The sequence below is a fragment of the Pezoporus occidentalis genome, unplaced genomic scaffold, assembly GCF_034315485.1.
Source record: "Pezoporus occidentalis ecotype Australia unplaced genomic scaffold, CSIRO_AGI_Poc_V1 ctg8, whole genome shotgun sequence".
Taxonomy (NCBI): domain Eukaryota; kingdom Metazoa; phylum Chordata; class Aves; order Psittaciformes; family Psittacidae; genus Pezoporus; species Pezoporus occidentalis.
In genome coordinates, this window is record NW_026916158.1 from 1,019,650 (window position 1) to 1,034,802 (window position 15,153).

Genomic DNA, 15,153 nt, shown 5'->3' on the forward strand with positions numbered 1-15,153 from the left:
TAGAGTGATATTCAGAGACCTCAGACAAGACGACTGTCCCTTTGCCTCAGGTATAGTGTAAGAAATAACAGGATGTTGGGACTTAGGGTATGGAATCACAAAGGGAAAGTCTTTCTAAGAACACAAAGAAATCACAGCCCCATTTCTTGGTCTTAATAATGATTTCACAATTTCATATCACCCCCGCTGTACCTTATTTTGTTACATACTTTGTTCGCATGCCTTGAGCTAGAACTCAGTTAATGACTTTTCTACTGGCCTTTTCTTGGAAACCTTGTTTTTTTTATATTTAATATCTACCACAGCAGATCATCAGAGTTATAAACAACAAATTTGTTTTGAGAATGTCAGGTGTGTTTGTGAACATTTCAAGAAAATACAAGAAGATAATACTATGTAAAATCATTGCTGTGCGTTTTAGTGAGAAGCAGGCAGTCATCTCAGGTACAGTGAGAAGAGCATATGTCTTTACAACTCTGACATTTTGCTGAAGAGTTGCTTTTGTAAGGAGTTATTCTAGTAACTGCTGGCACCAAAGGGAAGGTCCAGCTTTTGAATACGTCTTTGTCTGCTGGCCAGAGGACACTGGTAAAGGCCCAGCATAATCCTTGAGAGGTTATGCAAGGATAAGATTCATGTCCTTAGCCAACATCCAGGAGCTGTAAGAAAATACTGGAGAGAGTAAACAGTATTTTCACTAAAAAGAGGCTAATTTGGTATCTGTTTACAACTGTGTCACTTCTCAATGAATTCACAAACCTCAAACCTCTCCCCTCCATTTCTCTTCAGCCTTTTGCAGGTGTTAAAAATGAGCAATACCTTTGCAGCTGACAGGATTTTGGCATGAGTCCATTCTAAGTCCATTGGCTGAGTCCATTCTGTCAGGCTTAAAATATTTATTGTGATTATTTTTAAAAAATAATAATTAATTTTTATGTCCAGTATTAATCACGGGGGGGGGGGGAAAGGGGGGAAATGCCCTCTTTTATTGTTTCTTTGCATAACTCCAGAAAGGCTATTTTTAGCAAGAGGACTAAATTTTTTAGACAATTTAGTTCACAAACAAAATTCGCAAAAATGTCAACTTTTATAGTATAGCTTGTACCTCTGTATTTCTATTACAAATGCAGCGCCAGCATTTCTTGTCATCTTTCTCAAAAGGCTTTAGAAAACACTTGTAAAAATATTAATTAGAAATTTAACTCCTTAGTGAACTGAGAAGACATATTCCCTGTTTAAAAGAGCCTTAAATTTGTATTCTGAAAGCTCTGTCCTTGTCCATCAACAAGATTAAAAAATTAATGTTTTTCTTATTTTCTTCTGTTTATACTTAGTGAAATGGTATCCACCAATTGCATATAAAAAGCATTTAGCTTGCTTCTATGTGCCTTTTCTACAGCTACCCGTTCCTGCTAATATCCTGTTGATTTTCATTTTCAAAATGAAGAATATATTCAGCTGCTTCTGTGTAGTAAGTGCAAATTTTCAATAAATATATGCAGAACCATGGCTCTGCTGTACTTATGAGTCTTGTTTATATTAGAGCACAGGTAAATAGAGACAGGCTGGAAAATAAAGTATTCAAGTTGTAATGGACAAAGACCAAATTAATAAAATGAAGTTTGCCAAAATACATGGTCAGGTTGAATTTGAAAATTCAGTTTAAAACATGCATTCTGAAAGGGTCATGAGACAAATAAATAGAAAAAAGAAGCAGGAAAAAGAAAATGGAGCAGAACTCTTATACAGTAAGGATGGTAAAAAGTTTAAAGACTTTTAAGTCAAAAATGAAATGTAATATATGCTTACATTTTTAATAAAGATAGTAAAGTAGAATATGGGGACAAAACTGTGGTTGGCTAATGAACTGTGACTATAGAAATTAAAATTACCATATCCATGGTTCATCTAAGGCCTAAATTTATGTGCTCGCACAAGGAATCTCCATCCAGAATACTAAAAGAACTGCACAGGGTCAAACCTGAGATGCTTTGTGATAGGGGGAAAGCAAAAATAAAACTTGAATTTACAAAAAAGGGAAAAGAAACATGTCATGATCATTGAAATTAAAATGTTCATCCTTAAAGATGTGAAATCAAGGAACATTCACCTGTTTCAGGAAAGGCTCTGTAACTGCTATGCCATATCCCCTACTGTTTGCAGCCACGGTGTTTACATGAGAATGGGGTAGCCTTGGTTTGCACTCTGTATTCTGCAGGAGTCTCCTGGGGCTGCTGAGAATGCGTGTGGAACCCAGGAGCATCGCAGCCAGGCAGCTGAACCCTCTGCATCCATCTGCTCTTACGTCCTGCAATCGCCTTCTTCCACGCTGGGCAGCTCTGCAGATCTGTGAGGGCTACACCTTCCCTTTAATTAGAAGAGAGAAGTAGAAAAATGGGACCGCTAAGGTAAACAAAATTTATGAGGTCATAGATGCCATTTAGTTATCGATGTATCAAAATGTATCAAATGTATCAATGTATCAGTATGTATCAAATCCAGATACTTCTAAGATTAAATTGTGTGTGCTGCTTTGTGCATATGTGAATAATTTTAGCTTTCTTGACCTTTTATTTGCATGTAATATGTGGAAGATGCAACAACTTATTTTTAAAACCCACAAAACATAAGCTTCATTTCCTCTTACTTATAAAAAGATCTTGGTTCATCCACTTTTCTATGGAAATACAGTGTTCAGCTTCCTGCTAAATTCTTAGCATGCTGCTGCGAACTTCTCGAAATGTTTTCCTTCAGCCTTGTTGACTGTGAAAACAACTCCAGACCAAATCCTGAGGCGAAACACTGAAATAGAACAGAGGCTAAAAGTGTCCAGTAATAAATTTTTGGTGTTGTGAGGGGATAAATATGGGCCTTTTTCCTAGAGGTGTGAAAGCCAGCAAATCAGACTGCAGGAAGGGAAAGTCTGGGCCTGCCCAGCAGAAGCCATTTCATGAATTAGACGATGAATTGATTTTCTGTGGACCATAAGCCCATCATTCCTGAGAAGCCTCTGCCAAATCTCTTGTAAACCGCAACTGCATTTCCTAACTAAAGATGCTTACCCTGGTGCTCTGCTAGCATCAGGGTAAGAACAAACTGTATGAATTGATGTCCTTCATATACAGTTCATGTATGATGGACTCTACTATGGGCTCTGTACCATAACTTCTCAGCTACTGGAGTTTACTGATGGGGTAGCTGTCCTAGAGTCATATATACAGTATTTTTCATATGGTCAAATTTACAATTACACTTGCACTGAAACCAATTCATTTTTTTCTAAGTAAGTCTTTTCTTTGCTGGGATCACCATCCCACATAGAATACCTACTTTAGCCTACTACAGATGAAAACTTAGTATTGAAATACTCATGGACATGGGAGAGTGTTGACACCTCCAGCTTACGCTATTTTCACTGCCTGCCCCTATCACAACAATTTCTCACAACTGAAGAAACAGAAATGAAGGCAAAAAAGAAAAACCTTAAATTCTGATGCCGAGATAGAGGAGCGGAAAAAAGATTAAATAATTCCAAGATCAAAAAAAATCTTTGATGCTAAGTTTGGAATAACCACCATTTTCTTCACCCCTGAAGTAGCAACTTCACTTCTAGTGAAGTTGCTTCTTCCTCTTTTTTCTTTACCAGATGCAGACAGTGAGTTATAGCAAAATAGAAACAGAGCTTTTTCTACTTTGAGCCATTTTTCCTGCATGCCCCTTCATATGGTTTTATTTTTAAATATTTTCCCATAAAGATGTAACTTACTTTAGGGCTTACTTCAAGGAAGTTCCTGACAAGTTCCCATATGCTATTGCTTAACCCAGAACAGCTGATCTTTGTAAATCAGCAACAGGCCCAGCAGCAGTATCTGACTGTAATAGCCTGATGGGTTTTGCCTATTTGTAGCGCAGTCAGTTTACTAATGAGGACCTGGCAAGAGGCACAATGCCCCCCAGACCTCATTAAATAGGCTTATTTTGGCCTGCTGAAATGTTACCTCAGGACTTGAGTACAGAGGCTGCAGAAATGGAGGTCCTGTCTCACTAGCAGAGGTGGTGTCTTCCTGAAGAGTTTTAAGTCAGGTTTCCTGCCTGTCACTGTCTCTCTACATATGACATAAGGATACAGTGGTGACACTAATGAAAGTAAGTTTCATGCAGAGGCTTGTCGATGTTCACACTGAAGAAGCTCATTCCCATCCTGGGGCCCACTGTTCAGTCACTCCCTGTGCATAATGACATGTCCCCACATTGGCAGTCTCCAAGCATGCGCTGGCCCTCCTGAGGCTCCTCTGCTTTTCTCTGCAAAGCTGAGCAGTTTTAAACTTACTTACTTAACAAATTGCACAGACATCTTCCCAAAGTAAGGGAAACTACATGAGTGGCAAAGTGCCTTCAGAGCGCACCCTCACCACACTCTGCTTCTGGGCAAGGCAGCCTCGAGGCTACAGAAGGGAGAAAGGCATTAATGTTACACTAGTCAAAACTCATTAGTCAGTTCTCCCAGGTTAAGGGGGAGTCTTAAAGTGAACTGCAGTCATTAGTGCTTTCCTAACCTGCTCTCATTTTCCTCAGCTGTCATGTCCAGGTTTGCCATTTCTAGCTTAGACACGCTGGCAAAAGAGATGCTTACAAAGTGAAGCTCAAGTGCCAAGTCCAAAGGTCCCCTGAGGCTGCAGATTGTTTTGCTTGGAGGCTCATCTCTACTCTGGATAAGCAGAAGAGTAAAAATGACAAATCTGATCAGTCTTTTTTCAGCCCACAAGTATGCAACTTCTGTCACTGTGAAAACTAGAAACCCAGGTTCTGCTTGTGCAAAAACCTCAAAATCAGTTTAGAAGGGAAAGAGCTACCTGCAGGAGCACTTGAGCTGTAACAACAGTGATTTTCACCAAGGAGAAAAACTGTAGACACTCCACCCCATGCCAGAGTCTGATGCACAGTGCCAGTTGACTGCACTGCTAGTGGCATATGCAGGAGGCTCATGTGAGTATGACAGGAGTATCAGGCTAGTCAGGGAAGCCTCTGTTGAATTCTGACTCCTCCCATGTTGAGTAGCCTCTGGAACTGCTACAGGACTGTCAGCAGATGTGGCCTTCTCTAGTCAGATTTTTGCTTGAAAGTCAATAGGTGTTGGATAGCACCCAAAGCTTCAGAAGTATTTGAGAAACAGGAAAAAGACTTAGGATCATAGCCACAGATTTTCATTAGCAAAGATTAACAGCTACTTTAAGTTAGCCTAACTAGAGGCTTTACTTACTAATATAGCATTATACATTTCCAAGTCCCTCTAAGTAGAGCTAGAGGTGCGCTGTCAGCTGCTTTGCCCGCATGACTACAGTTGCTGTCTGGAGACTGCCTGTGACTTCTGTTGATGCAGTGGGAGGTTGTTAAGCAGGCTGCCGCAGGTGGTGCACTAAGATGTCCTGCTGCTTAGCTATCACCACAGAGGTAGATTTATATAAAGGGATACAAGAGGCATGTTTTTCTAAATTAATAATGACTTTATTAATCTGGACAGGAATATTCTGGCCATGGACATCTAACAAGAAATGAAAGTCCTATTTTTGTTCTCCTGTGTCTGTGCAGAAATACATTTCATAATGCTGGTAGCAGCCAGCTTGCTGAGACATTCATCAGAGGTGCTGAAGCTCATAATTACAATGGAACATCATGACAGCACCCCGAGCCACCTGGTTTCTTTGGGAAGTTTGCATTGCATGCTGGCCCAGTGGGGCACAATACTGGGTTGCTGTTGTCATGGCTCTGGTTTTGCTACCAGCTCCGAGCCTTTATTCAGTTGATTGAAGCATGGTGTACTGAAAAGCAGTGGTGAAATCTCAGGCTTTGTGGTGTGCTTTACTTGACAAAGTTCACAGCTCTGCTACAGCTCCAGTTTATCAAGTAACTCGTTCAGTGTACACAAGAGGGTGTTTCTTTTCCCTTTCAGTCTCCTGTGCTTCTGATTTACTGTGGTTCCATTATGTGTCCCCTAGGAACTCCTCTCATTACATTTTCACCAAACATGTCTTGCAGCAGATTGCAATTTAAAAGGTAAGCAGTTATTCCTATTTCAAAATTTGCTGTTCAGCATCTCTATGAAGAAAACTCCCATTAATGAAGGAGAAAGCTGAATGTACACAGCTCCTCATATTCAGAAGTCAGACTGCAGGGATAAGCAGAGACCCCTGCCTTCATGGTCTGTGTCATCTGAGAGGCTTCATCAGTGTTTTCCCTGGTTGTCCCCATGGGATGGGAGAGTGGCTCAGGTCCAGTGTGGCAGTCCCACATCTGCTCAAAACAGAGAGAGAAAGACTGGTTTTGCTTGCACTGTTTAGTTTGTGACAGGATCCAAAACAATGTTTTCTGTTCCTTCAATAGAGTTCATGTCTTAAACACAGAGACAAATAATAACCAATATTTCCTGAACTCACTTGCCCTTATGGAGGGTTCTTTAGAACCAGAACTTAGAATCGTAGAATAGTTGGGGCTGGAAAGGACCTTAAGATCATCTAGTTCCAACCCCACTGCCACGGGCATGGACACCTCACACTAAACCATGTCACCCAAGGCTCTGTCCAACCTGGTCTTGCGCACCATCAGGGATGGAGCATTCACATCTTCCTTGGGCAACCCATTCCAGTGCCTCACTACCCTTACAGTAAAGAATTTCTTCCTTATATCCAATCTAAACTTCCCCTGTTTAAGGTTTAGCCTGTTACCCCTTGTCCTGTCACTACAGTCCCTAGTGAAGAGTCCATCCCCAGCATCCCTATAGCCCCCCTTCAGATACTGGAAGGCTGCTATGAGGTCTCCACGCAGCCTTCTTAACTCCAGGCCGAAAAGCCCCAACTTTCTCAGCCTGTCTTAATACGGGAGGTGCTCCAGTCCCCTGATCATCCTCATGGCCCTCCTAACTTGCTCTTATGGATTTTATTTTTTTTTTTTCAAATGTAATTTTAGCCCAAAGCCTCTTGACTGAGGAGGATTTAAAAAATAATAAATACAGGGATATCATGCCTCTAGCACTTAATATTTCTGCTTAGCCTGAGATAATTTTCATCCCAGCTGTCCCGGGTTCAGCAGTGGCAGTCATTTTTCTCCTTCTTAGTAGCTGGTGCAGTGCTGGTTTTTTGACTTTCAGCCTGGGAACAGAGCTGATAACACCGATGTTTTTAGTTGCTGCACAGTAATGTTTACTCTGACCAAGGACTTCCTGAGAATCATGCTCTACCAGGGAGGAGGGGAAGCTGGGAGGAAGCAGAGACAGGACACCTGACCCAAACTAGCCAAAGAGGTATTCCATACCACAGCATGTCATGGCCAGGATGTAAACTGGGCGCAGTTACCCAGAAGGGCTAGATCACTGCTCGGGTCAGGCTGGGTATTGGTGGGTGGGTGGTGAGAGGTTGTATTCTCTTCCCTTGTTATTTCCCTTATCATTATTATTATTGGTGGCAGCAGCAGTGGTTTGTGTTATACCTTAGTTACTGAATGGCTCTTATCTCAACCTGTGGGAGTTACAGTCTTTTGATTCTCCTCCCCATCCATCTGGAAGTGGAGGGATGAATGGGGGAGGGGAGTGAGCGAGCGGCTGCGTGGTTCTTAGTTACCAGCTAGGCTTAAACCACAACACCAGCTCATTCAGGTCATTACTGGGCAGAAGTCAAAACTGGCTTTCACTGTTATTGATGTCTGTTTGATGAGAGACTACTTGTTAACAAAGCTGCATAGAGGTTTTAGAAACATTTAAAGGTAGCAATAGAAAACCACCTCACAGTTGTCTCTAATTTGAAAAACATACTTTTGTTCGAGTGACCCACATTTCATGTCTGTCATCTTCATAAAATAAAAGCAAAAGTAGAAAAGTTCCATCAACTCAATGCTTAACATAAGGCAGTTCCCAAAGGACACGTAAGGAGCTGTTGCTTTCTAAAATTTACACATCAGAAGTGGAATGAAGTATACAGCTAAATTTTTGTTTGGGCCCTTCTGTCTAGTTACTGACATAGACAAAAATAATATACGTTAAAGAAATAAGTAGCAAGGGCACTTAAAAAAGAAGTTAAGTATATATATGATGTTTATACTGGTTTTAGCTACAAAAATTTCCACTAAAATTCAAATCCAGTGGTGCATTTCCCAAGCTTACTTCTAGAACCTAACTAACCCACTGACTTACAGAACCTAACCCACTGTACTTCATCAAGACTAGGTATTAATTGTTTGCATCCATAACAGGGTAACACCTTGATCATTACCTAAAAACTTTCGTGCTTTTTCTGAATTATTTTTTATGGTTTTGTTCACCAAAACCCACTTGTACTGCTAAATTATATTACTAGTTTAATTAAGTTACATTAGAATCTCTTCTGCCTAAAGTTTAGTCTCTAATAACTTTTACACATATTCTCTACAAGATTTCTCCTAAGACTGGCAAAATTAGTTTAAGTCTCTTACACACCTTGACTGGTATATATCTGAAGATCAGCAACATGCAGGGCTAAAACGTGGAGCAGTACTCACAGCACTGAATGCAGGGAATTGTGAGAGATTTTGCAGAGTTCCTCTTGCCATGAGATCCTGAACTGCCAGGAAGCTTCCCAACATTCCCAGCTCTAAGTTGAGGGGAAAAACTTCCATGGGTTTTCCTGAAGTAAAATTACAGTTTTACTTCTGACAGGCTCTGTGGAAAAACTGACAGCAAGAGTAATTTAAATAATTGTTTTAAAATACTTTTGCCTGAGAAATATCTTTTTAGATGAATTCTCCCAAAAGGAGAGTTGCTTCAGGCTGAACTGGTAAATAGCTTGCTTCTAGATGGGACCTAGCACTACCAGTGCAAAGTGTTTACACTTCAGCTACAGTAACTACGTCCCAGTGGAAATGTTTATTCCTAACTACATCCCTCAAGCAGGGAAAAAAAAGGGTAAGGCTGAATTATTTACCTTCCATTTCTATTTACTGTATCAATTAAGCTGTGCAATGGATCCTAAGAATCATTGATCTGTTTAAACAAACAATATCACACACACCAGCCTGCAAGGGCCATCTGACACCGAGTTCTTTTGTTTCCATTTGTGGAGCAGGCAAATTATATATTGTAGAGTTTGAACAAACCTATCCATGTGATTTTCATCAAAGATCTTCATTTGTGGCAGTAAGTTTCACCGCACCACTTGATGGTCTGTTTTTCGTAAATGGAAACATTTCTGTCTCTGGGAGGATGAAGGAGATGACATTTCAGTTAAAGGAGTTGGTACATGTGCATTTGTGGTTCTCTTGTTGGCATAAAGCTAGTAAATGCCAAACTCACAGGGTTCAGGATTGTATATATGTTAACCACAAACTTGTTTCTCCTCTGAATGAATTGAAGCTTGCTAGAAACATTTTTCTACCCATTTGTGATACATTTTTGTCAGGGAACCAAAAAATTGAGGCTAAATAAAATTTATCGTTGAAACTCAATTAAAGCTCCACCAACACTAACTACAGATTCAGGATGCCACATGGATTTGTCACTTCACTGCTGAATCTTCACATTTATGGCCAATGATCCAAAATGCGCAACCACTAACCTAAAAAAGGAGGGTTCTCAACCCAAATTCCTCACTCCTGTCTGCTGACTGTACCTGACAGGGCTTCTGTCAGAGCGGGTGTACCTGCCACACGTTAGGAATGCCAACTTTATAGGTGCCATTCACTCTTGTTCAGCAAGATTGTTTACATAAGAAAAGTGGCACTATTCCCTGGCCTAAATATACATTAAATAAACAGACTTCTTGCAGCCAGAGTTAAAAATTGCACCGGCATTGATTGAGCAATTGAGCCATCAGTTTAGCCCCTGAGACTGGAGCACCCTGAGTTCTGGGAGGCACACTGGGAGGAGAATAGACATAGCTTCCATTTCAGGAGCATGTCTCTCCCTCACGCTGTGAGGGATGTCTTCTAGCATAGGGCTCCTATTTCTGCCTCAAGAAAGTGTCTCCTTAAGATGCCCCCAACAACCACCAAGGGAACACAGAGGCCACCCAGGTCCAATAGACTCAATTGAGTAAAGGTTCCACTAGCCATATTTCCTTCTTGGCCCTTAGGTTCAGGTACCTGAGTCTCTGGATTTGACTTGTGTTGCCAAGCCTCCAGAAACAGCAAAGCCAAGCCCCTACAAGTAAAACCTCTGAGGAGCCCTGAGTGAAAGAAGGATAGAGGAAAATTAATTGCTCAGAAGAAAACTTGCGAGGGATCTCCAATGGCCCCCTAACACCGAGACTTAAGAAGCCTAATGCCAGGTGCCAGCTGGTTATACCATCCTCAGCAGCTCACCCAGTCCTTTCACTATTCAACAGTGACATTGAATATGGGGAAAAGTATTTGAAGAGCAAAGGTTAAATTTTTCTTAGATAGCACTTGTTACATGCCAGAAAACTTTTTATCTTTACAAACAAGGCCTTACTGCCAGAAACATTGATATTCAACACATGTATTTTGTCATTTATGATGAAATAAAGGGTAAAGTTTTTCTACACACACTTTATTTTGTCTTCTGACTGTTACTTTGGGCTATTGGCAGTCTAACTGCCTACTATTAATCAGAAAGTTAATTTGATCAGTCCCGTGGCAGGCAGATCCATGGCCCTCCTCCAGACAATATTGAAAAAGCTGGTTTAGCATCAAGGAGGTTATAAATCCACACTACGCAATCAAGCTGAAGGTGCAAGGAACAGCTATATTGAAAAAATAACTAGTTATGTTCTTGCTACAGCCTTGAGAGAATTTCTAAGCTAACTGGACCCTCTAGAGTCTGACTTTGTGCTAGATAAGCATATAAACTCAAGCAATACTGTAAAGCAATCCCATAGACTTCTAAATATTCTAATGTTAACAGATAACCATATAGATTTTCAGAGAAAATAAAAAAAAAGTTTGAGAGGAAATGAAATCTTCTGGGTCCTGGAGGTGTAAAAAAATTAACTCGCCCTTATTTAGACATCCCAGAAGAGTTTTCAGTCTATGTGCTTCCTGCAGTTGGGAAGCCCTTGGTATGCTGGGAGACCAGTAAATGTGACTTGTGTTAAAGATCACATGTTCTGGCAGCATAACTTACTTTCTCATTAACATCTTCAGGAATATTGCTTTGTCTTGAGGACTGATGTGTGCGTATACTTCTGCTTGGTCTGGCAGAAGCTGCAGGAAGGAACTGCCCACTTTTGGACAGAGTTGCTGGTAACTTCCTTGCCTGCATTGCATCTCAAGTAGCAGGCTCTCTGCATGCTATGATAGAGGTGCTAATTTCTATGTGCAAGTGCTAATTAATAACAATACATAAAGTCACCTCTCTACAGTTAAAATTCCTTCCCTATGGAGAAGAACAGAAAGCATCAGTGGTACAAAAGAGCACGCTATAGCCACTGTGAATATAATGAATATTCACAGGAATAATAATCTATTCCTAGAGCTTCTCCTACCAAAAAAAAAAAAAAAGAAAAGAACTATTTGGATTCTAGAATATAAATTCTCACAGATTACAAGCACAGACAGGTCCTCTTCTGCAGAACCAGCATCTCAGTTTACCTAATAACGACTTACTGATTTGTAGGAAAAGCTTTTAAGTTGGTAACTAACAAAGTGGAAAAGGAATGCAATAAAAGTCATGTCCTCTCTTTCTGTGAAGAAATACATCAGACAATGTACAACTCCTACAATTCTCTGAGAAAAGTGCTTGCAGGACAGAAGAGGAAGGAAGATGGTAATCCTGTGGAATATGGAGAGCAAGGTTTTCCTTAAGGACTCCCTAGACTCTGGGGTCAGTTTTCACTTGCAGGAATTTGTCTTCAGATCTGCCTCCTCAAGTGGTTTATCTCAGTCAAAAATTAAACCCAGGGAGGATGGTAAGAAATTAATTGAGAATGTAACAAAAACTATGCAAGAAAGGTACCTTCTCTGGTCTCTTCTGGGTAAGAGGGTACTAAATCAGGTAAAAGAGCAAGCAAGGACCTAGCTTTGTTGAATTACATGACAGAGAAAGAGAAAAACCCTTGTGTAAGCCATTTTTCTACATGGTGAGTCAGGGAATTTATGTCCCATTATGTGCTCAGCAAGAAGTGTAAAAGTACAATTCCTTCAAGCAAGTGTGAATAGACGTTCAGTATCAATCTCCATGATGAAGTGTTTGTCTTCAGTATCCCGTGTGCTAGACCTTCACATAGATGATAAGTCAGGAAAGTCAATTACAAAAAAAAATTAAAATTGATTTTATTTTGTCAGATCTGTCATTTTGTTATGTCAGATCTATGAGAGATGGATGATCTCAGACTTGTAAACAATATGATGAGAATATCCTATTATATATCTGCCACTGATTTTTGTTGCATGATTGAGACAAACAGCCAGAAAAGCAGTGGTGCTGCCAGCCAACATGGAGGTGATGATAGGTGAGGAAACTCTGTGGTCTGGAATTAGGCTATAGTCAAGTTACTCAGTCTCTCAGTTTGGAGAGACATTTAGTCACACTCTTCTGTGTGGATGCCCCTATGTCCAGAAAGCAGCTTCTTAGGGACCAGGCACCCTTCCCCATGCAGGAGCAGTTGGAAGAGTGCTTAGATGAGCCCTGCAGCCCATATGAGACTGTGCCTGGTATGACTCTGTGTTTACCACAAAGTCACAGGTTTTGCACACAGGTTTAACTTATGCAACTCCTGAGCAAATAGAGTTGCAGCTTCTTTATCCATAGTGTGTGTTAGCTGTGCTGCTATAGATCCTTGTATTGAATTTAGCCCTAAAGCTATCAGAGTTTCGCAGGTACTAAATTCTCCAACATGATTTTTAGAAATATAAAATAAGGCAGTAAAGTTGTTAACTTAGAGCTCACTCGATATATTCTCAGCTCGAGGTCTTTCTAAGAAAACCCATGGCAGAAAAGCAAAACAAAACAAAACAGCAACATAAATTCTGAGTTCATAGAATGTTCAGTGCAATTTGCAGCATTGATAGTTGTTACAGGGCTGTCTTATACAGCCGGGAAGTATTTAAACTTACTTAAATATATATGCATGATCCACTCTGCCAGACATACGTGCTACACAAAGACAGATGGGAAAGAGCTGTGTATTCTGTACTTGACTGCTGGATTGTGTCATACTGAGACTAGTCGTAGTTATAAAGTTGGTTCATACAACTACTCATGTTTATCTAGAAGTTCTCAAGACTGTTATTGAAACAATAGTTCTTTTCTTACTCAATAAAACATAGAGTTTGAAAGTATTGAAGATCCTCTGGAAGATGCTACTACAAGCAAAGCTTGCTTAATGTTGCCTTCTTTTCAGTCACATAGGGAGATGGGTGGAGTGTAGATGTCACTGGACAGAAAATAAAACAAAGCACTCAGAACTGGGAGCCAGACCAATATAATGCAGCAAAAATTGGAGGCAAAGCCTGTGAATAATTCCAGAAATAAAGTGGTAGGGATTTAAGCTTTGGACAAATCTACTCAGCAGTAAAAATATGTGAATCTTCATCAAGAAATAAATCTAAAAGAGGATTATTTTCTTAAAGAACTTAAAAATTAAATACCTCTGTCAGCCAATAACTCTGGAGTTTACAAGAGAAGTATAGACCATCTGTTCAAGAGACCAGTAATACGATCTCTGCAGCTAATCAGCACAATAGCAGTAGGAAATGATTTCATAGAGACCTATCACATCTGTTTTTAAAACTAGTGGACTTTTTTATTTTTAAATACTTTCTCTGAATCTCTCACAAAGCCTCTTTTCTGATATGAGCTTAGCTTTAGTAGACAGCTAAACCAAGAATGTGGACATTCTACTGTTGGAGACTGAATGTTATTTTCTTCCTGGCAGAAAGGCACTTTGGAGTATAGAAAATTGATTTAATTACATTTTGGATGTATGAACTTGAAACAAAAAAAAAATAAAAAAGCCTCTTGAAAAATCTATTGATAGAAAATAGACCTTTTGATTTCACACAAAAAGCAGTAGGAATGCTGTTGTCAATAGCAGTGTATGTCAGCAAGTTGGAAAGTCAGCATGACCAAATGAAAATACAGCAATGTGCTCTGCCAATTTATTCCAGCAGAAATATTGGCTCTGAATACTATGTGCAACTGGGATTTTTATGACTGTTTTATGGGATTTTTCACCTAATTTTTCTAAGTCATCATGACTCCAAATGGCTAAATCAAGCAGGAAAGTTAAAGAATACAAAATAGCTAATCTTTCATAAGCAGCAAGAATGGCAAAGCAGTAATGGTTACCTAGAATAAATAAATATGAAAGAACTGGAAATATTTGAATGACCTCATTATTGAAAATACTGTTTATGTATCTTGGTCCCGCATTATTATTATACACAGGATGTTTTCTCCTTTCACACCTGATGAACTACTCCTTGTGTTGTTTCTGGCAGCATGAAGGAGTTAATAGTACTCAAAGTGCTTGGAGCTGCATTGTGGTCTAATAGAAAAAAAGAAATACATGCTAGGGAAGAAACTAATGGCCTTCCCTCCCACACCCCTGTGCTCATGCCAGCAATTCCCCAGCAGGTTGGAATTTACTTTTCTTGTGGAAGCTAACCCAGAGCTCAGACCTCCAGCCTTGGGACCCAGGACATTCCTGTGTCATCTGCTGAAGTCTGGCTCTTACACAAAGGGCGACTGCTGTAACCTAACAGGACTCAAGAAGTCCTGTTTCTCTGGTAGCCTTAGGAGTTTATTCCTTTCCTCTTTATTCCACAGAAAATAAGACCAGAGGAGACTTCTGTCTAACAAGTTCTGCTCCTTTGCTGCTGTATCTTAGCAAGCTCTACCATAATGATAACTTGCCTCAGTTCAAAGGTGATCAGTCTAAGCAGTTAGGGTTTCTAATGAGGGTATTCAGAGTAGATACTGACGTGGTTCAAGAAACTTAAAGATCCATACTTATGGGATAGGGTTTATTCTAGAGTCTTATGCTCCTGCCCAAAGAAGACTAAATACTGTCATTGATGGATTTGGAAGCAGGACTGCATTTAAGTATTCTGCTTATCTCAGTGTTAAAATTCTGGTCAGGTCTACCGATAACAGGGATACAGCTGAATCTGTGAGAAAACTAACTGGGCCCTGATAAGTTATAAGCACAGTAATGGTGAGGTTTCATCCAG

At 40.1% G+C, this 15,153-nt stretch overlaps 1 long non-coding RNA gene across 1 annotated transcript; it reads right to left on the minus strand.

Annotated features, from left to right (window-relative positions):
* Positions 1-420: 420 nt before the first annotated feature.
* LOC134155779 (uncharacterized) lies at positions 421-3,882 on the minus strand. Its single transcript, XR_009961723.1, has 3 exons — positions 3,767-3,882; positions 2,111-2,356; positions 421-659 (listed from the first exon to the last, which is right to left on the minus strand). It is a non-coding gene; the product is annotated as an uncharacterized LOC134155779 (long non-coding RNA).
* Between the last annotated feature and the right edge of the window lie 11,271 nt (positions 3,883-15,153).